The 24939-nt window shown below is 38.7% G+C and overlaps 1 protein-coding gene across 4 annotated transcripts in view; it reads left to right on the top strand.

The window, feature by feature from the left end:
* Positions 1-860: 860 nt before the first annotated feature.
* Positions 861-24939, top strand: part of LOC126329815 (stimulator of interferon genes protein homolog) — a 372973-nt gene continuing 348894 nt past the window's right edge. The window contains exons 1-2 of one of the 4 annotated variants that reach the window (XM_049996213.1): positions 972-1059; positions 1184-1403. The gene's annotated coding sequence lies outside the window, so the exon portion shown is untranslated. Of the gene's footprint in view, positions 1060-1183; positions 1404-1952; positions 1985-24939 lie in introns of those variants that run through there. The other 3 variants (XM_049996215.1, XM_049996214.1, XM_049996216.1) reach the window with 3 other exon arrangements.

Here is a 24939-nt window from a genome sequence, read left to right as displayed (position 1 = left end):
GAAACTTTGTAAAATTGCTTTAGCTTGTCCCACGGTTCTTTTGCTGTAGATGTATCTCGCAAGTGATCATATATCAACGGATGGACGGAGAGTATAATTTTGGCTCTTGCTGAACGAACTTTATTTACATCCTGTACTTCGCCACTGACGCATCCCCACAATCGTTCGTGTTCTAAATATGTTCGCATGGCGAAATTTCAGGTACTGTAGATTTCTCTTCCCATCTGTTTTTCGACTGTAGGTAATGAATTGTTATTTACTGGGACCATGATTTTAGCGATTACGCCGTGCCATATTACCGTGTACTGCTGCTAATTTTCGCTAACCGGTGATCTCGTAATTTTTTTTAGAATATTACGCCGATTTATAATAGGGGGCCTATAACCTGTTAGCAGAGTAATTTATGGGCGGCTTCTGATTGGAAAATTTTTTAATACATTAAGCAAGCTACATGAATTACACACATAAGCTCAATACCAGCATAAAATAAACCATAGAGTCCGTAGTTACATAGCAACACGAGGTATTCACACACGAGGGAGGCATAGATTCTAAAATCCCACAATAATGGATTGGTGTTTGGTTAATGAATAATTTTTGGTAAAAAATATTGCCACGCAGCTCGCCTTGTCTCTGAATTGTTTGCGTTTTTTCTGATAGCTCTCCCACAATATAATTAAAGAGATTCAGCCTCCCTTTTCCTCCTGGTGGCTTTTCATTGTCAAGCAGTTCAAAACGTAAATAATTACATGAAACGTCTCACCCAAAGATGTATATGTGAGCCAGAGATATCGAAAGAATATAGCCTCCTTCCTTCGCCACATTTACAGCCTTCGACCATAGATATTAGTATCTAATGACGAAGTTTACATTCTTACCTCCATGGAAGTTTACACCATAAACTATTATCTATGGTCTAAGCGTTATAAGGCGTAACGAATAGACCATAGATAAAATAGAGTTCCCGCAAGGTAATTACAGGGACCTTAGATATATGGCCTATGCTGTTCACTCACAAAAGAGCCGCTGAAGCAAGCAGTTTTCCAAATATCGGGAAAGGTGGGAGTTGCTTGCAGTGCAGAGTTAAACAGTTTAATATTGTAATGCGGCTATCACAATAAATTCACCCATAAATCTGTAAATTAAGAAAATAATATTTAAAAATATCGATTTTTTGCACCAGAATCCATTACATCGTCCCTTAACCTTGGCAAAGGTTCTTAAGTAGCTGTTAACATAGCAGTCAGCAAGTGATAGCGAATGAAGATAAGAGCGACGTATGTGATCCCGGTATAAAACCTGTCTTCGTGTGATACATTTATCGCGACATAGTACACCAGGAGATTAGGGCTGATTGTCGAACGTTTACTAGTGTGTTGTCAGCTGCTGCTGGAGATACCAAGGTAAAACCACAGTTCTTCGCGCATTAAGGATGGCGTTTAGTTTCTGTTGTTAATCCTCAAGTGATAACAATGTTTTCTGAAGATGTTTTGTGGTGTATTACGTTGACGTGATAAAGCGGCGTTGCAGTAAATTTTCACACTGACGAGGCAGAAAATAATGTGTGGGGCACAAAGAACATTTATCGGAGTTGTTGGAAGAGTGCAGTCGCCTTCACTGTATAGGGATTGCGCCTAAATTTCCTCTGTAGCTTCAATATTCCACATACTGTGTTTATGAGCGCTACCTATGTATTCATTTCGTAATATAATTTGCAAACGAAGTAGCTTTTTACGTTTTGACGTTCCTTCGTGTAGCAAGCAGACTGCAAAGTGGCGACACTCAGTTTATGAACTATTTCTGCGATCACCTTTTTCTTTCGTATTTATTTACTACTGCTCCGAAATCTTGGTTGTTATTTTGTTTCATGGTTAAGGTGTGGTAATGGAACCTCCCCCCTCCCTCCCCACCCTGTGTCAGTCAGCCTTCGTTGTGGTCACTGCCTGATCTGTAGTTCAACCCGAGGTCTTGGCTAGGTTGAAAGGTAACAGTATGTTCCAATACGGAACTTTTACTGTTTTCTATAGAAACGTAAAAAGAAAGAGGAAAAATGTCTTACCATGTTACAATTCATGACTGTTTGTTTTCTAATCCTGCAAACTATTCCATGAAAGAAATAACTGAACTTGAAGTTGAATCTGTTGCTTGTCTTTATTTTGTTACAAATGAATTAGTTTTATGGATATGTATTGTTTTGCGCAAACTTACCTTTTTCTACCCAGACAGGTTTTGCTGATGTCGCTGTAATTTTAGCAAAACATGTCCAGCTTAGATTGTTTGTTCAAAGTGATGATGGTTTGTAATCAGTCAAGTTATTGCTTACTGAAGCTCTTTAAACATTTAATTTGTGCATGTAACAAAGATACAACCAATGCTCTGTATTTGGTCATGGCACCTCGGCACTGAATATTTTTAGGGGGTGCAGTTCTTGTAACCCCACTGCCCCACACACAGTGTTACTATCTAATTACTCCTACTGCACACATGCATATCTATTACCATTTCTGTGTCATTCACCACCCATTGCTGGTCGGACCATTAAGTTTACAATATTACTACAATAAAACAAATACTGTATTGCAGTGTAAACTAGTATAGAACATGAGGTTAAGCACTGTATTGCAGTAATATTAGAACACAGTGTGGTAAAATAGCATAATTGCTGCTGTTTTTACTGCCACTGAGTTGCAGTTCAGGTAGACATAGTGAGTGCCGTGTTGATTATGAACTTCATTTTTCTTTCTGTGGGGCTTATACTTGTCAGTGTCAGAACAAGGCAACTGTAAATAGGCTATATTGTCTTTAAACAGTCAAAACTCCCAATTTGGAAAAAAAAGGTTTACAGTGATCAGTTTTTTTGTTTGAGGTAATGACACTCATTATTTTTGTTTGCAATATAAGCACGCTCTTGCAGCATGCAGAATGGTGCCACAATAATATACAGAGCTGATGTGGCTGTGGAACATAGCATAGTATACTGATAATAGGCACTATTCGGATATTACCCATTTGAATTTCCTCAAGAGGCATAGAACCCGTTAGCTTGGAACATAGATGTTTTGTGTGCTGTGTCCAGGTTCACTTGGTATAAATGAAAAACTGAAGTTGCATATGAACCTCTGAGTTTTCTTGAGTTTTCTCTTCATTAATTTTCATCTTATGCCGAATAGAACTTCTGCTTGTTGAACAGCGTGAACTACATTCTCCCCATTTGAGAACCAAATTGTATCCTCTGTGAACTGCAAGATATGCCCATTGGTGACTGTGTCATTAACAAACATTAAGAACAATAGAGGCATTATTATGGATCCCTGTGGCTCACCTTTTTTCAACTTCATTTCACGTGAGTCTGCTTCTTGCACTGATACAATGTGTCAACTGTTATTTAGGGAGGATTTGATTTTTTGTAGAGCACCCCAAACGCCGTGAGATTTTTACTCTGCCACCTCTCGGGGGTATAATCAACTATAAAAGATGCCTAATACCCCTGGAAGGGCTACCAAACAAAATTTTTCCCCATGACTTGATCCATCACCCCAAGATTTTGTTTCAAAGACTTGGAGACACACTGTAGAAATGGTTCTGTCCACAAGTGCAATTCCAGTGCTACATACTAAGTTCATGTGGTAATGCTTAAAGTTAAACAAATTCTCAAAATATTACACACTGTCAAAAGATTAATGTAAAAATGAATAAAGCTATCCAAAATATAAAATTTTAAGTCTGGTTTAACATGATTGTATTTGTATATGTTTGGGCCTGAGTAGTATACTGCTTTCTGTGCCAAACTGAGATTTTTTTATATATCTTTGTGAACATCATCTTTACTTCTTGTATCATGATTTTGATGTATTTATTTTGTAAATTTTACTGTTCTTGTTGACAAAGCACATAAGTGGGGAAAAATGTACTGACCTAGGCATGGTGAGAATCCCCAACTGTTTGAGTAAATTTCTCCAAAAGTGTCCATAATGGACTCTACTCATAATTCTAATGATCTTCTTGTGTGCCATAATGATTTTATTTACTTGTGACTGTTTTTTTTAGAATATGTTGTCATATGATGCAATCGAGCAAATGGCAAATGCTGCTGAATTCAGAATTTTTCATAGGTCAGGGATGTGAACTGACCAGTTTAGTTTGTTGTTAATGTGTAATGCCAGAAAAGTGGGAGACTCAGCTCTTATTATTTTTTACCACATTTTACTTCAACAGCTAGCTGTTTGTGCTGTGAGAAACCAAATGAACTGAGTCTTGTTAACATTGAGGGATGGACCATTAGAAATGAACTGTTCTAGAACTTCTTTGAATATAGTGGTAGCGGTGTTCTCAAGATTGCAGTTGGGTACTTAATTGATAATATTGGTTGTGTTGTCAGCAAATAGGGTAAAGTGTGTTTTTCAGCTCATATATTGTTGCAGGACATTGTTAAAGATTAACAGTAGTACGGGATCAAGCACTGAGCCCTATGGTGTCCCACTTTTCAGTGTGCCCCACTCAGAGCAGGCAGTTAGCCATTATGGAATTACTCAAAGCTGCTGTATACTTTGTCATCTATGTGTGGCTCGAGCCACGTCCTTGCTTTACCATTTAAGCAATAGTAAGCCATAGTGTCCAGTATTCCTAAGTAGAAAGAATTTTGTTATCTAAAGAAATGTGTGGAAAGGGGGAGGGGGGGGGGGGGGGAGTATAATAAATTAGCTGCAAGCAGTTGTTTTTACAGGCATTTATTTTTCCAAGTTGACATTTCAAGATGCCTGGCATCCCTTCTTCAGTTGTTTACATTTATGTATGTTGCATGAACATTGTTTATTTGCTAATGGTGCTTCAGAATTTTGCAGCGAAATTTCTTAAATACAGTTGTTTTAACATTCATACCAGTGTGTTACTCCATAAACATTAACATCATGGAAGCTATAGCTTTCAGTTTAAGCACTAGGAGTGCTGCTGTTGTGTAATGTGATGAGGCTGAAGTATGTATGTGAATCTGGCCTACTGGTCACCAAAGGTTGGCCATGCCTTCTCTATACCATTGAATGTTTTAGATACACACTTCAGTCATATTAATGTGACACCTGCCAAAAGCCTGAATAATCACCTTTTTGCTGTGCAGACCAAAGCACAACATGCGGAAAGAAAGAAAGTGATGTTCAGGAAGATACCAACAAGAGTGTGGAGCCATGACAGTTTCAGTGCTGTCACTTGCTGCACTAGGTTTCGTGGTTGAGGATTTGCAGCGTGAAGAGCCTAATGCCACAGTAACTTTCGCAGACCATAATGCTCAAACGATTGTTTGCTATCAGACATTTCCTGACACGTACCAATGATCATCTGCCCAATAGAGCATAAAACATAGCTCATTTGAAAAGCTACCTGTCATTACTCATTGAACATGCAGTTGTGGTACTAGCATGCAAATTCCAACCTTCGTCACCAATGAACAGTAGTCAGCATGGGTGCTTGAACCAGGCACCTGCTGCAGCGGCCCATATGCAGCAACGTTCACTGAACGATCATTAAGGAGACACTGTTGGTAGCCCCTTGGTTCATCTGGGTGATAAGTTGCTCAACAGTTGCACATCTGCTCACCTGTACACATCTTCGCAGCCGTCATTCACCCTTTTCTTCTTTGGCCCATGGTACACCATAGTTGCCTTGGTGCTGGTTGTGGATAGCGCCATTTTGCTGTGCACAATATACTGTTAACATGGTGTCATGCAAATACTTTACAAACATAGCTGTTTCAGAAATGCTTCCACTACTGGCCCAAAAGCCCACAGTCATGCCCTTTTGTACGTCAGATAAATCCATCTGTTTCTGCATTGACAACTCTTGCACTATTTTCTGCATCCCCAACACACTTTATATACCCTCCACTGCTAGTGCTGCCACCTGCTGTCTGTGAGTGGTTATTGCTTGTTAACGTCGAACATAAGTGGTGGTCACATACATGTGACAGGACGATATAGATCACAAGATTCCACCTGGTGACATTTTATTGTTTATGGGTTCTAGGAGGTTAACAAATGTGAGAATGGCCTGTTAAATTAAAATATCATTTTGAAGTCTCAACTGATTTTTACTAAGAATACTGTGTTTGTTAAAATTCGCCTTCCAAAATTAAGAAAATGATATATTCTCTCAAAAATAAAAGCTCACATAGGTTTGCTAACAAGAGTACTATAGATTTGTTCCCATACAATAATCACAGAGTTTCCTGAAATATGTAGTGCATCACTATTTCAGGGCATCTTCCCAGAGGTATGGATATATGCCTTTGTAAAAATACCTTCAATAAGGTGATGAGAGAGGACCACAACTACTGACCTGTTCCAGTACCGATGTTTTCAAAATTTTTTGAGAAGGTCATTTATTCCTGAGTAATAACCCACCTGAGCAACAACAATATCCTCAGGAAATCACAGTTTGGATTTCAGAAGAGTTTCTTAACTGTGACTGCCATTTTTCACATACACACCAAATTTTACTAGCATTAAATAACAAAATAATACCAGCTGGTATTTTCTGTGACCAGTCTTAGGCATTTGACTATGTGAATCATGATATTCTAGATAAACTGAGGTTTTAAGGAATTGATAGTATAGGAAACCAGTGGATAATGTCATCTTTTAAAGTTGAGCCTTGAAATTTTGTAGGCTTCTTCTGGATATTTTGCATCTGTTTTAAAGTGTTTGCCAGTTTAGTATCTTCAGCATCTCCATGAGACACTACCATAGGTCAGACAAACTTCTGATCATTTGTGTTGTCATTCTCTGTATACATTCAATAACTCCTGTCACTTCTACTTGGTAAGTATAACATTTCAGCTCCTCAACACCAAATTAAAACGTTCCACTTCAATTTGTTTGCACTTATAGTGATCCCAGCTTCCTCAACCAAATTAAAACGTTGCATTAGGAGGTGTCTGCTTCGTGCAAAAGGTCTTGAGTTCATATTGACGACAACAATTAATTCTTCATTACAGACGTTTATTTACAAAACAGAACTGACAAACTTCACAGACTCAACAACTGCCTCTCTGAGCTAACCGCACTGCATATCCGAACTGGCAACTGACAACTCCTAGGTGTCTTAATATCTTTCCAAACAATGAGAGTCTTTGACAATGTTTCGTTTACAATACAATAGCAATTCATGACTTAAAAGTAAATTAGACATTACAGAATTTTAGTACAGATTAAAGTAAGTAAAAGGATCAGTACATATAAATTCTTACAAGCATAATTTCCAAATAGATTTTATAACATTTTTCTACCAGCTTCTGGATAACCTTCACCAGATTTGTACCGATGTTTCCAGAAATATCTTGACATTTGATTCTGGATATTTCTTGAGTGATTTAGAACAACTATTTATATGTAAAATGATTTAAATCGTGTTTCAAAACGTAAATAAATCTTTTTAGCAATATTTCTTGATACAAATCGTCTTTCGAAATTAGGTTATGAAACAGTTTTCACAAGTCTTCGTATTTTTGCGATCATAATATAGAATTTCTCCATATAAAGTTCCAGAAGTGTGCATTAAACGTTCATTTACAGACTTTCTCTTTAGCTGGTGAGTTTTTAAAAGTATCTTGTCCATATTATACGAAATAATTTAGCTCAAAACTGATAATTTATACAATTAATCAGAGCTACAGCAAACAGTGAGTCTTTCTTTTACAAAATGAAATATAATTACAAAATTGAATGAAAATAGGTTACTAACACTAATATATATTTACATTAATTCTATTTTTGTTCTTTCTGTGCAATATGTCCTAATATTGACACAGTACAATATTTAAACATCACCAAAGTTTCCCTTTACATTTTGCATATCTGTATCGACATCCCCTAAAAGTCTACAGTATCGAATACTTCAATATGTCCCAATATGTCCTGTAATGTTACATAAGGGTGCCATATACTTAAACAGTACTGTAGGTTGGGTTGTGCGAGTGATTTGTAAGCAATCTCTGTTCTAGATTGACTACATTTCCCTTTTTTCTACCAACGAACCACAGTCTGCCAACTGTTTTACCAGAGAGTAAGCCTATGTGATCATTCCACATGATATCCCTACAAAGTGTTATGCCCAAGCAATTGTAAGAGTAGACTCATTCCATTAGTGACACATTGGTACTATGGGCGTAGGATAATTTTCTTTTTGAAGTACACAGTTATACATTTTGAACATTTAAAGCATGTTGCCAATCTTAACACCATGTTGCAATCTTATCAAGAGCTGACTGGTTATTTGTGCAGGTTTTCTCAGATATTACTTCAACATGGATAACTGCATCATCTGCAAAAAGTCTGTACTAGTAATATTGTCTGCAAGGTCATTAATATACATCATCAACAACTAGGACCCCAACACACTTCCCATATGAGCATGCTTTTGTTAATAAATGTTGGTGTGGTATGCTCCATGAAACTCAAGAAATACTGCATCTGACTGCCTGGATCCATGGTTTTCCGCATGTTGTGTGAGAAGAGTGCAAGTTGCGTTTCAAATGCTCGATGTTTTTGGAATCCATGCTGGTTGCCATGGAAGAAGTCATTCTATTTGAGATACCTCATTATGTTTGGCTCAGAATATGTTCTAAGATTTTACAACAAATGGATGTCGGGGATATTGGATGGCAGTTGTGTGGGTCACTTCTGGCACCCTTGTTGATGACAGGTGTGATGCATTTCTTCCAATTATTGTACAAATTTGTTTGTTAGAGAGATCTCCAATAAATTATAATTAAATGATGATTTAACTTGGGTGCAAATTCAGCATAGGATCTGGTAGGGATTCCGTCAGGCCATGGAGCTTTGTTAGATTGTAGCAAATTCAGCTGTTTCTCAACACTATTGACACTAGTATCTATATCACAAATCTTTGGTGTGGCATGAGAATTAAACTGGGGTAGTACCCCTGGATTTTCATTTATAAATGACCATTTGAAAACTGAATTGCTACCCTTGATTTCTGTCCCTATCTCATCCATGAGAATCTGGACAATAGTTTTGGTAATGTTAACAGACTTTGGATTTCGTGAGAGGTTGTTCAATAATATTCTGCTATGCTAGTCATTAAACGCATCACACATTGCCCTCTGGGCAGCCAAACACATTTCATTTAGTATCTTCCTTTTTATAGTCCTATGCTGTGTTTTACACCTTTATGCAGTTGTCATTATTTCTTTAGAGGTTTCTTTATGGTAACTGTGTGTCATGGTGGGTCTCTCCATCGTGAACTGATTGATCAAGAGCATAGTCAACTATCCTTTCAATCTGAGCTGCTGAGCTGCAGTTCTTTTACATACTCTTCGCCAGAGCTAATAGTTTAGAGTTTCTTATTGAGATACTACACTAGTGTCTCCTTAATATTTTGCTGAAAATATAAATCCTTCTATTTGTTTTAGTTGCCATTTGTACTATGGTAATCATTATTGTTACAGCTGCTTCATGGTCACTGATATTAGTTTCTACATGGGTGTCCCCAAAAAAAATCAGTTCTCCAATGTGTTCCTATCATAAGTTGGTTGCCGACAATCTGTTGTCGGTAGTTTTTTGAGAACACATTTAATAATGTTTCACAGGATGTCTTGTCATGCCAACCACTTACAAAACTATAATTTTCCCAGTTGATTGATGGATGATAAGTCTCCTCCATTGATGACAGTATGGTTAGAGGACTTACATTTAGTGATCTTTGGTATTCACTAATGTTTTTAGATTCATCTGGAGATGAGCCTGGTGGTCGATAGAAGGATCGTAATATAATTTTATGCCCACCATTGATACTGAGCCTTGTACAGACAATCTCACATGCAGTTTCTGTTTCATTGGACCTGTGTTTTGTGAGGTTTACCAACAGATGAAGTGAGTCTTGCTGGCACAGATTTAATTTCAATGGGAGGCAGCACCTTGAACTTGGTGGTTAGTGGTATTAGTAGAACACTCAAGATTTCTCTCACGTACCTGTCTCCCCTGTACAAGGTGCCTAGTCCTGTCACTGGCGCACTACTCACTAACAACTGGAAAAGTAGCATTAGATCTCATGCTTCCTGTAGAGTGGACGGGATGCACAGAAAAGGATAGTACTTGAGGTACCATTGGTAGATCTGGCACGATTCCCAGAAGCTCTTCCAACACACCCATTTGTTTTTACTGCTCTGACAGGTGCAGATAAGGCCTCAATTGCACAATTTGGTCATTTGCTTGCTCTATGCTAAATATATTTATTTGTATGAAAAAAGTAAAAAAAAAAAGTTGATGATCACAGCCGCATTTAGCCATGTATGGCCCTATTGCAGGTTGTGTGCTGTTGCCACACTCCAACATTATAGTTGACCATCCGTTAGTTGTATGTGGACCCACAGTTGAACGTGGACTTTCAACCACTTAATTTTAAATGTAAAACATTCATCTGTTTTTCTTTTTCACAATGTGTGTAGATATGCCAGATCAGAATAGTATTCCATTGACAAGTGTGAAACAACACAAGCTTCCTTAGAATGCTTAGGGTAATTACATACCCACATGTGAATAATAGCTGATGCATACTCCCAAATTCTTGAACTGAGAAGCAATAGATGAACACATGTGAACATTGATGGCCACCAAGTATTCTGCAGGTAATCAAAAAGGTAAACCTCATAAATACATTCAACATTACCGTTGGACTTAATTGTAGAAATGATCTCTTGAAGAGCTATATGTGGTGTAATTTTCATTGTTGCTCTTGCTGATAATCAGTCAGTAGTGTGTGTGGCTGCAGCAACAGCTTGAAAAGAGTATTTCGTTTCAACTTGTTAGATCATACTGTAGTCCATTGCACAGACAGGGATTGCAGTGTTGCATTTCCAATCGGCAATTGCAGTATGCGCGTAGAGGGGCTTTGCACTTGAAGAAAGCATTATCTTGCAAATTACATCTCTAGCTCAGTAATGTACAATTTTTCATACACTACCATCATCAGTCTTGACAACTTGCTACAGCGGAATAAAAATTTACCAAATAACTTGCTACAATCACGTATAATGCTCAGGTTGGTTACAATGTTTACAGCAGGGTGTTCAGAGAATCCATGACATCAGATGTGCAGAATGAGTCTGAGCTTGACCACCATAATTTATGGCTACAACTTAAGGACTATACGTTGAGCATTAAATAGGCAGAGTCAAGAAGTTGATTTCAATGTCATCATACTTGCATTGCACTACGTTATTTGTATGTTCATTTTCAGTCCATCCTGTTACAAGTTCAGAAATATTTTACATAGCTGTCATATGTTGTGAATGTTTTATAGGTGGATAATATGTCTTATTTGAGAGTTCTTTCATGATTCACATCTATGACTACTTCTGCAGTCTGCATGTTCAGAATATTATAAAAAGGGTAGGTTGCCTCATTGTGTAGATGACTTATTGAGTTGCAGATAGGCAGAACAAAAAGACTGCTACAAACTAAGGTTTTGCCCAAAGTCTTCTTAGGAAAGGTAAAAGTCCACACACACATTCGCACAAGCAAGCACAAATCGCACACACATGACAGCTATCTCTGGTCGGAGCAGTCAGAGATAGCGATCATAATTGTGTGAGGTGTGCTTATTTGTGTGAATGTGTGTTTTTTTCTTCCTTTTATGAAAGAGGGGTTGGCCATAAGCTTAGTGTGTAACAGTCTCTTCATTGTGCTTTTGTGTAGCTCTTGATATTCCAACCTGGACTTTCCATAATTTGATTTTGTTCCCTATATTATTTATTTTTCTTCGCCTTATTTTCTGCATCCTTTTGCTGAACCTGATCTTCCAAAAGGATATACCAGTAAGCCACATAACTGCTTTAAAGTAGTTCTCACATTGGAAACTTCTTGCAAGTTTGTAAACCTGTAACAGATAAATTTCATTATGCGGATACTCTGTGCAGTAAAGTGTCTTCTTAGACAGTATGCATAAAGAATGGCGTTGAATTTTTTTGCTGACCTATTTCTAAGCCTTGTTGAAAGGATGCAAAAAACTTTAATGTAGAAAAAAGAATTTAAACCACATTCTGGCTTGAAGCATTGAAAACTGGATACTGACTGTTAATTTTGTGTGTCATTAGATTGTTATGGTATAGATCAGAAATAAGCACAAAATAAATATGAAGAATTAGAGTAAGCATGCGATAAAGAAAGTTAAAATACTGAGAATTGTACATAGTAAATTTTTAAAAAAAGCTATAGTTGCTTGAAATAATTTCAGTCACTTTCGGACGTTGTTGAGTAGAGTGCTGTTTGCAATTAGATGACGTGACTGATCAGTAAAGGATTTCTGATGTATGTTTTCTGAACACCATACATTGATGACTGTGAGTGTCACTTGAAAAAGGGAACAAGACAATTATTTCACTGAATAACTTCTACTATAAATGTATACAGAAAAAAAGTATTTACCAAACAGCAGATATATACACAGACACAAAGAGGAATTGAAAAGATAGGTTTTGGAATCGGAAATCCCTTTATCCAGCAGAAGAGGGGACTGTTTAGTGGGAATGAGGCTAACTGAAATATAATTAATGCTGAATCATTATCCACTTTTGAAACCCAAGTTGATTAATGTTGTAGACCTGCCACTGGGAGGTACTAAGCACCGTATGTTTTTGATAAATATACCTAAAACCTCTGGGAAAATACAGATTTTTAAACAAGGTTTTCTGTTGACATTATGCAGTATTAAAGCATTCTTAGAAACAAAGGAACACCAAATATGATAGCAGATGTAAGAAGAAACATCTATTTGGAAAAAGAGCATACAGTTACAGTTGTTGATTCACCTCAAAAAGAGGATTGATGAGTCTCCAGTGAGTTTCCCCCTCCACATCTATATGTGTAACAAATTCTTTTAACTTTTCATGCATTCAGTATTTTCAGCCACAAAAACCTTGCCTGTTTGCTTCCTCCGTTTTAGATGTAGCTGATGTTAGTATTTTCCCTACAGTCTTCTCACTTCTGAATCAGTGTGTGGGGGGATGGACTTGGTAAGAGAGCCCCTCATCACATAAGAGGTCCAGGGCCTTCTAGCTGCCCCTCCTCTCCCCACCCCCCTTTCCAAGTCAACATTGTCCCATCTTTCTTAAAAATGTGTTATTTATGTTTTAGCCTCCATTTAGCAAGAACGTTTCTCAGCTGGCTAGACATTCCACCCCTGCTGACTGTTAGATTAGTCAAGTGGTGGGTTACAGTAACTGTCATAGCAAATAAATTTGACACTGTAAATTCTCTGTTCAGTGTCACCACCACCACCACCACCTTCATGAACAGCAGAATTTGACTAGGATGTAGGAATTCATGACCTTCTAGTCTAGTCCCTGTGAAATGGCATTTATCATCATATATTTGTTCGAAGAAAAATTTCTTATAATTTCTTTTGATGTGGCTTGGACAGAATTGGGATCACCTTACTTTCTTTTATAATGTCATAACTGAGGTATATGGATTAACGGATTAATAAGGAAGAGGCTCAGGTATACGTAAGTGTAGTTAATACTCAACAGACTTTCACCAGGAAACCAACTTTAAAAATAAAATAAATAAAAAATAAAAAAAAGTAGAAAGTAAGAGGAAAGTTCTGTTGTTAGGTAGTAGCCGTGGAAGAGGTGTGAGCCAGATCTTGCAGGAAAAATTTGGTGACAGATACCAGCTCACAAGCGTTTAAAAGCCCAGTGCATGTCTTAGCCAAGTGATAGATGATGAAGGATCATTGTGCAAGGTTTTTTACAAAGCAGGGTCATGTTGTGATAGTGAGTGGAGTAGGAAACAGTGTTGATAGGGATCAGAGCTAAAGTATTAAATGTGACCTGATAAAAAATAGTACCTACAACAAAGCATACAAATGTTGGCTTGGTTTCTACTTTCATGCAGTATGATCGGCCCCAATTTAACAGCTGTGTCAGGAGGGTCAGTATGGAGTTAAATCAGCTGCTTCGGGTGACTACTTTGTCAGGCATAGGTTTGGTTCTTGTTGATTCTATTGGTAGGTGGGACTCTCAAGGCATGGCCTGCATCTCGGTAGGAATGGGAAGAACAAATTGGCTGGGATGATAGCAAAGTATTTAGGGGGGGGGGGGGGGGGCACTGAAACTCATGGGATATCTCTTTTTTTGGGCTAAGATCAGTGTCCACTGATTTAATGCTGAATGAAATTAAGCTTACTGAGAAGCTCAGACAGTCCGGTGCTAGAGATGTTAAAATATCACAAGATTCACATAAAAATACAGTGAAAAATAATATTGGTATATCACAGGAGCCTCATGAAAGTACAGTGAAAAATAATGTTACCATTGAATAACCAAATATCATGCACTGCATTTTTCTGTGACCTCTCAAAGGGTTTTATCTGTGTGAACTGTGAAATTCTTCTAGATAATCATAAGTATTATGGTATGGCTGGGACAGTTCACAAATAGTTTAATTCATATTTAAAATTTAAATAAACAGTACAGATAATCTGTAAAAATCAGCAGAGTCCTCTAACTGGGGAGGTATCAAGAATGATGTCCTACAAGAGTTTAGTCTTGGGTCCCTTAATGTTCAAAATATATATTCTCTCCAGTCATGAAGATGGAAAGCTAGTTCTTTTTGCTGATGATAAAAGTATATTAATTGCACCCAGCAAACAAAAATTTGCTCAGGAAATTGTGAATAATGTCTTTCAGAAAATTATTAAATGGTTCTCTGCAAATTGAATCTCACTAAATTTTGAGAAAACACAGTGTATGCAGTTTTGTGCAGTAAATGGCAGAACACCATTGATAAATATAGACTTTGAGCAGGAGTTTGTTGCTAAGGCAGAATATTCAAAATTTCTGAATGTGTGCAGTGATGAGAAATTGAATTGGAAGAAATACATTGATGATCTGCTGAAACGTTAAGGTTCAGCTACTTTGCTATTAAGGTTATTGCAAATTTTGGTGGTTAACATATTAGTAAATTAGCCTACTATGCCTATTTTCATTCATTGCTTTCATATGGCATCTTATTTTGGGGTAATTCATCATTAAGGAAAAAAAAGTATTCATTCCACAAAAGCATGTAATCAAAATAATAACTATAGCTCACACAAGATCACCTTGCAGACATTTATTTAAGGGACTCGAGATATTCACAGCGCCTTCGCAATATGCATATTCATTTATGAAGCTTGTTATTAATAACCCATCCCAATCCAAAAATAATAGCAAAGTGCATAGCTACAACACTAGAAGAAAGGTTTATGTTCACTCTTCTGGGTTAAATCTGACTTTGGCACAGAAAGGGATGAATTATGCTGCCTCCCCCGCCCCCCCCCCCCCCTCCACACACACAAATTAAATCGTGTAAAAAAAGCTAAGTTAAACTGACACATTCCATATCATTAAGAAATAACATACACGTGATCTATGGAACAAGCATTAATACAGTGATAGTAGAAAATGGCTTCCAAGCTTTATGCATTGTACCACAGGGAACTACTCAAAGAAACAAATAAAAAGTGATGAACATTCACAGTAAATTGGCAAGAATCCCAAGTTAAGACCTACAAATTCATATTCAAGGAAGTAAGTTGATTGCATGGGCAAAACTCTCATGGTAATGATTATGACTAGAGTAAGGAAAAACTAAAACCAAAAGAAGAGCAAAATAGGGGAGCAGAAACAGAAGGAAAGAGAACAGATGGCCAAGAAAAACAGTAATGAGTGACATGAATTATGGAAACAGTTGAATGAATTAGGGTACAGATAAGACAATTGGTCAATGAAGGCCCACATAACAGTGATTCGAAAGAGGTTACTGAAAACAGGTTCTTGGCTGAAAGGGAGGATGAATCTTTTTTTTGGTAAATGGAAGTGAACTGTATGTTGAACAGTTTACTAAACCATGCTTGTCTGTGCACAAAAATCTGTTAATAATGAAACACACAAATATCTGCTGTTGTGCTATAAATTTATTGAATCAAATAACTATTTGCTGAAATTGGTTACCTATTTCTTCACATTAATGAACAGAATATTGTCATTATGCTAGTATAGGGCCCCAAACACTTGCACATTGTGAATGCTTTTAGTGATACCTCTGTATTTAAGATATATCTTACTGTTGATGTTGGCATATATGTATGTACATAGCTCCATTGTTCATGACAGAAGCTGTGGAAATATGGTGGATGTCTAAAAACTGTCTGGTAACAGGCATCAATAATATGTCTCATTTTATGACAGAGACAGAAGAATTAACAGCTCATGTCACATTTCCAGTTCGAGACTAATATTGCCTTAAGCAGTGTAAGCAAAGAAACTTTCTGTATATTGATGTGAAATATTACACTCACAAGAAGTTATATGCTTTGACAAATTTGAGTTGCACAAAAGTTGTTGGTGTTTGCAAGATTTGAGATGTATTTGCCAAAAAATGTTATGAGTCGTGCATTACTTATTGTAGATGTAGATAGTAAGAAGAGCAGTGTTTGATAGATAACATATAGCATTTACACAAATGAGATGTTATTATTTGTAATTGATTTCAATACTTAACAGGTTGTGTACCTGGTTGCCAGTGACTTGTGTTTTAATCACTAACTGGAAGAATTATAAATTGATTTAACATATGAATTTGTTTAAAACAGTCTTTCTTTACCAACAAATAGTAAAGTTCAGCTGTCACATATGTTCTGTGTAAGAGTGGCAGTGGCTTCAGTTTTATTTTTATTATTACTCTTTTTATTCTCAGTTTACGTAGGCTTGCTGGAGTGTTTGCAAGTCTGAGACTTAATTTAGACCTTGTGTGTAAATAGATGAAAGCAGTAGGTAAGGAAGTATTTTGTTTACTATTATGTGGACAGTGCAGAGAGATTTGTGAGATAAAGTTAGTAGGTGTGTTGCTTTGGATTAGAAAGGTTGGAAACGACTCAATTCAGTTACAGTCTTGAGAAGAGACTGAGGAGAAATGGTGAGAAAGTTTTATAAATTTATGTACTAGGGTATGGAATGTCCATACAATGTGCAATACATTTTCTTGCAAGATGGAGGGACACGTCAAACCCAGACAGGATTCACATACCAGATCTGTACTAGCAGTCATTGGTTATTTTATTTTATTTACATTCCTTTTTGCATGTAGTCATCAAATGATGGTCTTTGCAAACAGCATACTATTACAGAGGTATAGTAATATCATATTTGTATACAAACATTTAATAAATAACATAATTAATTAATTACACTGAAGAGCAAAAGAAATTGGTACAAGTGCCTAATATCATGTAGGGCCCCCGCAGATGTGCAGAAGTGCCACAACATGATGTAGCGTGCCTTCAACTAATGTCTAAAGTAGTGCTGAAGGAAATTGACACCATGAATCCTGCAGGGAGTTTGGTGGCCAGTGAAAGTGCTTAAACGCAGAAGAGTGTTCTTGGAGCCACTCTGTTTCAATTCGGGATGAGTAGAGTGTCGCATTGTCCTTCTGGAATTGCCCAAGTCCGTCAGAATGGACAATGAACATGAATGGATGCAGGTGATCAGACAGGATGCTTATGTACATGTTACATGTCAGAGTTATATCTAGACATATCAGAGGTCCCATACCACTCCAACTGCATCCTCCCCCCCCCCCCCCCCCCCACCATTACAGAGCCTCCACTAGCTTGAACAGTCCCCTGCTGACATGTAGGGTCCATGGAGTCATGAGGTTGTCACCATACCCATGCACATCCATCTGCTCAATACAATTTGAAATGAGACTCGTCTGACCAGGCAACATGTTTCCAGTCATCAACAGTCCAATGTCCATGTTGATGGGCCCAGGCGAGGCATGAAGCTTTGTGTGACGCAGTCATGCAGGGTACATGAGTGGACCTTTGGTTCCAAAAGTTCTTGTGAATGATGTTTCATTGAATGGTTTGTACACAGACACTTTGTGATGGCCCTGCATTGAAATCTGCCGCAATTTGCAGAATGGTTGCACTTCTGTCACACTGAATGATTCTCTTCAATTGGTCGTATAGTTGTAGGATGTTTCCCCGGCTGCAGAAATTTTGGAGATTTGATGTTTTACCAGATTCCTGACATTCATGGTACAGTCACGAAATGGTCGTATGGGGAAAATCCCCACTTCATTGCTACCTCGGAGATGCTGTGTCCCATCAATCATGCACTGATTAGAACACCATGTTCAAACTCACTTAAATCTTGATACCCTGTTATTGTAGCAGCAATAACTGATGCAACAACTGCATCAGACACTTATTGCCTTATATAGGTGTAGCTGACCACAGCACTGTATTGTGGCTGTTTACATATCTCTGTATTTGAATATGAATGCCTATACCAGTTTCTTTGGTGCTTCTGTGTACTTAAATACATAATATATACAGCTTGGAATTCTTTCAGTAAATATAGGCATTTATTTACAAGAAAAGTTTTTAATTTTGTTTTTAAATGGATCCTCAGTATGTGCTGTGCACAGGCCAGATTGTGTAAGGCATTTTAGTGGTTATCAACACTCTTGTGGGGAACTTGCAGGTGTGGTCCCTTACATATCCCTCAACGGTGCTCACAATATGGGTAGAACAAAGTTTATACATGGGTAATGCACATGGTGTTGCTCTTTTAGGGTAATTGACAGTTGCAAGAACAGGAAGGATGTCCAGTTGCAGAATACAAATGATTATCACATCATGGGTGAGAAATTTCTTATCTTTAGCTGCCATAACCACGCTGGGACAAACTAGCATGGGGACTAGGAGGAGAAGAAAGAAGAACTGACACGTTAGGAATCTGGTGCAGACTACAAACTGGGGACCCTTGGATACCTGTAAGAATGGCACTGCGTCAGTTAGTTGCTGGAAGAAATGCAATTTTAATTATACACATGTCAATGCTTCTCTTGGGTTACCCTTATCAGACGTTGGTGAAAGATCTTAGCAATAGTTGCATCTCCAGTTCTTTAGAACTACCCAAAGGAGGTAGTACAAGGAGAGTAGAAAATTTTGTAAAAGTTATTGCAGCATGTGAATGTTCATTTAGTGAATATTTCTAAATAGATCTACCCAAAAAGTCAGTTATTAAAAATTGCTTTGGGCTTTTGAAGTATTGTAGCTAGACCATCACAAGTGGCTTGTGGGCTGTAAGTATTTGTACAAAATTTACTCCTACAACAACTCAAACCATCATGGTTAGAAAGGAGAGAATTTTTCTCATTGAGTTAGTGTCATCTGAATTTTGTTGAAAATTACATCAGAAAACAGAAATATGGAAATGCAGGCTTGGCTGGTATGTGAACTCACACAGGAAGTTGTGGACTATTGGTCCCAGCTAACCAAGAAACTGTGAAGATATGACCTGTAAAGAAAGCAAATTCACAAGCAGTGCTGTCATTCATTAGTAGTAAACTGCAGTGAGCTTCAGCTGTTTGCTTTGCTTGCTCCATTTCTAGGTGAGAGGATTAGGGTGGTGATTAGCAGAGCCCTGGCACACGTGACTCGTATTGGCAACCCCGAGTTAATTATACATTTGTCTGTCTACGCAGTCACTTGTGTAGCACCCGTGACGATTTGTCACATTCATTTCTGTTCCATATTTTTTAACATTTAATACTGTGTCTAAAATCTACTGCTAATGGGATGATCTTTTGCAGCACACCCGTAATTTCATTTTCCATCTACATCTACATGATTACTCTGCAATTCACATAAGTGCTTGGCAGAGGGTTCATTGAACCACAATCATACAACCTCTCTACCATTCCACTCCCGAACAGTGCACAGGAAAAACGGACACCTAAACCTTTCTGTTCAAGCTCTGATTTCTCTTATTTTATTTTGATGATCATTCCTACCTTTGTAGGTTGGGCTCAACAAAATATTTTCGCATTCGGAAGAGAAAGTGGGTGACTGAAATTTCGTAAATGGATCTCACCGCGACGAAAAACGTCTTTGCTTTAATGACTTCCATCCCAACTCGCGTATCATATCTGCTACACACTCTCCCCTATTACGTGATAATACAAAACGGCTGCCCTTTTTTGCACCCTTTCGATGTCCTCCGTCAATCCCACCCGGTAAGGATCCCACACTGCGCAACAGTATTCTAACAGAGGACAAACGAGTGTAGCGTAAGCTGTCACTTTAGTGGACTTGTTGCATCTTCTAAGTGTCCTGCCAATGAAACGCAACCTTTGGCTCGCCTTCCCCACAATATTATCTATGTGGTCTTTCCAACTGAAGTTGTATATCAGGAACAGCAGAGGTCCTAGGACACTTCCCTGGGGAACACCTGATATCACTTCAGTTTTGCTCAATGATTTGCTGTCTATTATTATGAACTGCGACTTTCCTGACAGGAAATCACAAATCCAGTCGCACAGCTGAGACGAAACCCCGTAGGCCCGCAGCTTGATTAGAAGTCGCTTGTGAGGAATGGTATCAAAAGCTTTCCGGAAATCTAGAAATCTGGGATCAACTTGAGATCCGCTGTCGATAGCGGCCATTACTTCGTGCGAATAAAGAGCTAGCTGCGTTGCACAAGAACGATGTTTTCTGAAACCATGCTGATTACGTATCAATAGATCGTTCCCTTCAAGGTGAGTCATAATGTTTGAATACAGTATATGCTCCAGAACCCTACTGCAAACCGACATCAATGATATAGGTCTGTAGTTCGATGGATTACTCTTACTACCCTTCTTAAACACTGGTGTGACCTGCGCAATTTTCCAATCTGTAGGTACAGATCTATCGGTGAGCGAGCAGTTGTATATGATTGCTAATTAGGGAGCTATTGTATCAGTGTAATCTAAAAGGAACCTAATTTATATACAATCTGGACCTGAAGACTTGCCCATATCAAGCGATTTGAGTTGCTTCGCAACCCCTGAGGTATCTACTTCTAAGAAGCTTATGCTAGCAGCTGTTCATGTTTCAAATTCTGGAATATTCCATTCGTCTTCCCTGGTGAAGGAATTTCGGAAAACTACGTTCAATAAATCCGCTTTTGCGGCACAGTCGTTGGTAACAGTACCATCAGCACTGCGCAGCAAAGGTAGTGACTGCGTCTTGCCGATTGTGTACTTTACATACGACCAGAATTTATTCGGATGTTCTACCAAATTTCAAGACAATGTTTTGTTGTGGAACCTATTAAAGGCGTCTCACATTGAAGTCCGTGGCAAATTTCGCGCGTCTGTAAATTTTAGCCAATCTTTGGGATTTTGCGTTCTTCTGAAATTCGCATGCTTTTTCAGTTGCCTCTGCAACAGCGTTCGGACCTGTTTTGTGTACCATGGGGGATCATTTCCATCTCTTACCGATTTATGAGGTATGAATCTCTCAATTGCTGTTGCTACTATATCTTTGAATTTTAGCCACATGTCGTCTACATTTGCATAGTCAGTTTGGAAGAAATGGAGATTGTCTCTTAGAAAGGCTTCTAGTGACTTTTTATCCGCTTTTTTAAATAAAATTATTTTGCGTTTGTCTCTGGTGGATTTGGAAGAAACAGTATTGTGATCACTAATGCCTGTATCAGTCATGATGCTCTCTATTAGCTCTGGATTGTTTGTGGCTAAGAGGCCAAGTGTGTTTTCACAAACATTTACAATTTGCGTGGGTTCGTGGGCTAACTGCTCAAAATAATTTTCAGAGAAAGCATTTAGGACAATCTCGGAAGATGTTTTCTGCCTACCACCAGTTTTGAACAAGTATTTTTGCCAACATATTGAGGGAAGGTTGAAGTCCCCACCAACTATAACCGTATGAGGCTGAACTGTTCAGCAACTATATCATCGGAGTCTGGGGGTTGGTAGAGAGAGCCAGTTATTAACTTAGTTCGGCTGTTAAGTATAACCTCCACCCATACCAATTCGCACAGAGTATCTACTTCGACTTCACTACTCACAGACACAAACACTCCACCATGAATTCTGTCCAATCTATCTTCGTAAAAATATCTGCAAAACTTATTTCAGGCTTTAGCCAGCTTTCTGTACCTATAACAATTTCAGCTTCTGTGCTTTCTATTAGTGCTTGAAGCTCAAGTACTTTCCCAGCACAACTACAACAATTTACAACTACAATTCCGACTGTTCCTTGATCCAAGCACGTCCTGTATTTGCCGTGCACCCTTTGAGATGGCAGCCCATCCCATACTTTCCCGTACCTAAAAAACCGCCCAGTCGACGCCACACAGCCTCCGCTACCCGTGTAGCCGCCAGCTGAGTGTAGTGAACTCCTGACCTATTCAGCGGAACCCGAAACCCCACCACCCTATGGCGCAAGTCAAGGAATCTGCAGCCAACACGGTCGCAAAACCATCTGAGCCTCTGATTCAGACCTTCCGCCCGGCTCTGCACCAAAGGTCCGCAGTCGGTTCTGTCAACGATGCTGCAGATGGTGAGCTCTGCCTTCATCTCGTAAGCAAGACCTGTAGCCTTCACCAAATCAGATAGCCGCTGGAATCCGGAGAGAATTTCCTCACATCCAAAGCGACACACGTCATTAGTGCCGACATGTGCCACCACCTGCAGCTGGTTGTACCCTGTGCTCTTCATGGCATCCGGAAGGACCCTTTCCACATCAGAAATGACGCCACCTGGAATGCACACAGAGAGCACACTGGATTTCTTCCCCTCCTTAGCCGCCATATCCCTAAAGGGCCCCATTACGCGTCTAACATTCGAGCTCCCAACTACCAATAAGCCCACCCTCTGCGATTGCCTGGACCTTGAAGGCTGAGAATCATCCTCTGAAACAGGGCAGGCAGCTGCATCTGGTTCAGCCAGAGACAGTACCTGAAACCTGTTTGTCAGACGCACCGGGGAGGCTTTCTGACCAGCCTCCGGGGACGTCATTCGCTGCCTGCCACGCCTTGGAACGACCTCCCAATCAACCATGGGCGAGGGCTCAGCCCCACTGCAGGCAGCAACTGGGGCAACCACAGCAACAGACCGATCTGGGGACAGACAGGACGAGGTTGACATCCCCGTGATACCCAAGTCCGGCTCCCCATTGGCAACAGCCGCAAGCTGCATGACCGAAGTCAGTGCCACCTGAAGCTGTGAGCAAAGGGATGCCAACTCAGCCCTCATCCGAACACAGCAATTACAGTCCCTGTCCATTCTAATTGATGTTGAACAACAGTTACTGAAACACGAGTCCGTGCCTAGGTAACGCCAGGGAAACACGCACAGAATGTATGAACTAACCTGTACAAATACCTAATGACTGCGCTACAGTCAGGTAATAAAGTGCGATGCTACAACTCTCAAATACTATAATACGCCCGAAATTTATGAATTAAACAATGCAAGTACACAAAAACACGCAAAGAAATTATGAATTAAACTATGTAACAAATAATTAATCTAGGAGTATACGACTTGCTGCTGGCAGCTGCTTATCTAACGGCGGCAGGGAGCACACTGGCTGTGACCAACCGACTTTGGCCGTTCAAAACAAAAACAGAAGACAGACGACTACGCGAATATACTCTACCCACGTGACAGTGGTTACACAATAAGGAGAAATTGATGACACTATTTTGGGACACAGGGTGACATTGTCTATCGCGGTGCGTGTCATGGTCAAGAAAGTAGAGTATTCTTCTCTCTAGCTATTATCCCTCCACCTGCTAGCTTCGGGAAAAGGCACCATGAAACTAAGCTCGCTATGTTCACCTTTTGTTCTTTCAGCTTGCTCTGCCTCATTGGTTAATGGAAGCTAGTCAGTAAGTAAATTAATAAAAGCTTACATTTTGTTCACTAACATGGTCCTCTTCACAAAAATAAAAGTTTAAAAGTAAAAGGCCTTATATTTGAATTAACCACCTTGTGAACGAAGTTTGGTAAAAAGACTTTAAACACAGATTAATAAGATCTGTGGGTTCATGCACATCGTCAGTGAAGAGAATAGACAGATAGTAAAAAAAAAGTGACACAAACATTATATTCTAAGTGAATTCTTTTCATTTCCATTTGGTGCTATTTTTTATCCAACCTTACCATTTTTTGGTATGCAGGTGTTGCTGTCAGAGAAGATTATTTCACCAATGCATTATATACCATGGCTAAATTTGGAATACAACTCACAATAGCTAATAACCAGTATCAAGTGTTAAATGTTAAGAATCAAGTTGAAGATTTTGGTATGATTTTGCACTTCTTCCTTGCAGATACCTATGTAATGGTGCTGTAACATGCCTTCTGATATGCCTGAAGCTACTTTTAAGTCTGAACGTTTTTCTCCATTAAGAACATCATGATTCTTAGAAACTGTCAAATCCAGTCTCATAGTAGGTCTGATACCCTGTGCTCATTTTTTGTTTGGTGCTGAACCACACAAGATTCTGAAATTCAAAAAACATAGCATCAGCGTGGGCACTGGTGTCTAATGGCTTCTGGGTCTCATGGATGAACAGAGAAAACTGGGCGTCAGAAGATCACTATTTGTGGAATCTGTGTTGACATACAATGGAAATTTTCAGTCTCCAAAAATTTCTTTAATACGCGAGCATAAGGTATACTGCAAAATTTTGCAACATATTGACAGGAGCAATATATGCTTATAGTTTTATACTTACTTTTGATGAATTTGTGAAAAGATGAATGGTCTGGACACTTTTCCAATCATTTGGAATACTTAATTTCTGTATTAAGCAAGTTCTTTCACATTCTCCATGTAGGATGTATAGTTATTTCATTGGGTCCTGTCACCTTTACTGTTGTTGAGTCAATTTAGTTGATTTTCAGCTCTGCAGTCATTTTCATATATCATTTTGTTGTTTGTGCTGCAATTGAGAGGAGTAAGTGTAGTACTATCACCCTCAGTGAAACAGTTTCTGGCTATGGAATTTAGTCTGTAACCCTTAATTACACTGCCTCAATGGCCATTAAGAGAGGGAATAGATAGATGTGATTCATTTTCTGTCAG

The sequence above is a fragment of the Schistocerca gregaria genome, chromosome 2 (assembly GCF_023897955.1).
Source record: "Schistocerca gregaria isolate iqSchGreg1 chromosome 2, iqSchGreg1.2, whole genome shotgun sequence".
NCBI lineage: Eukaryota > Metazoa > Arthropoda > Insecta > Orthoptera > Acrididae > Schistocerca > Schistocerca gregaria.
This window is presented reverse-complemented; position numbering and strand designations above follow the sequence as displayed.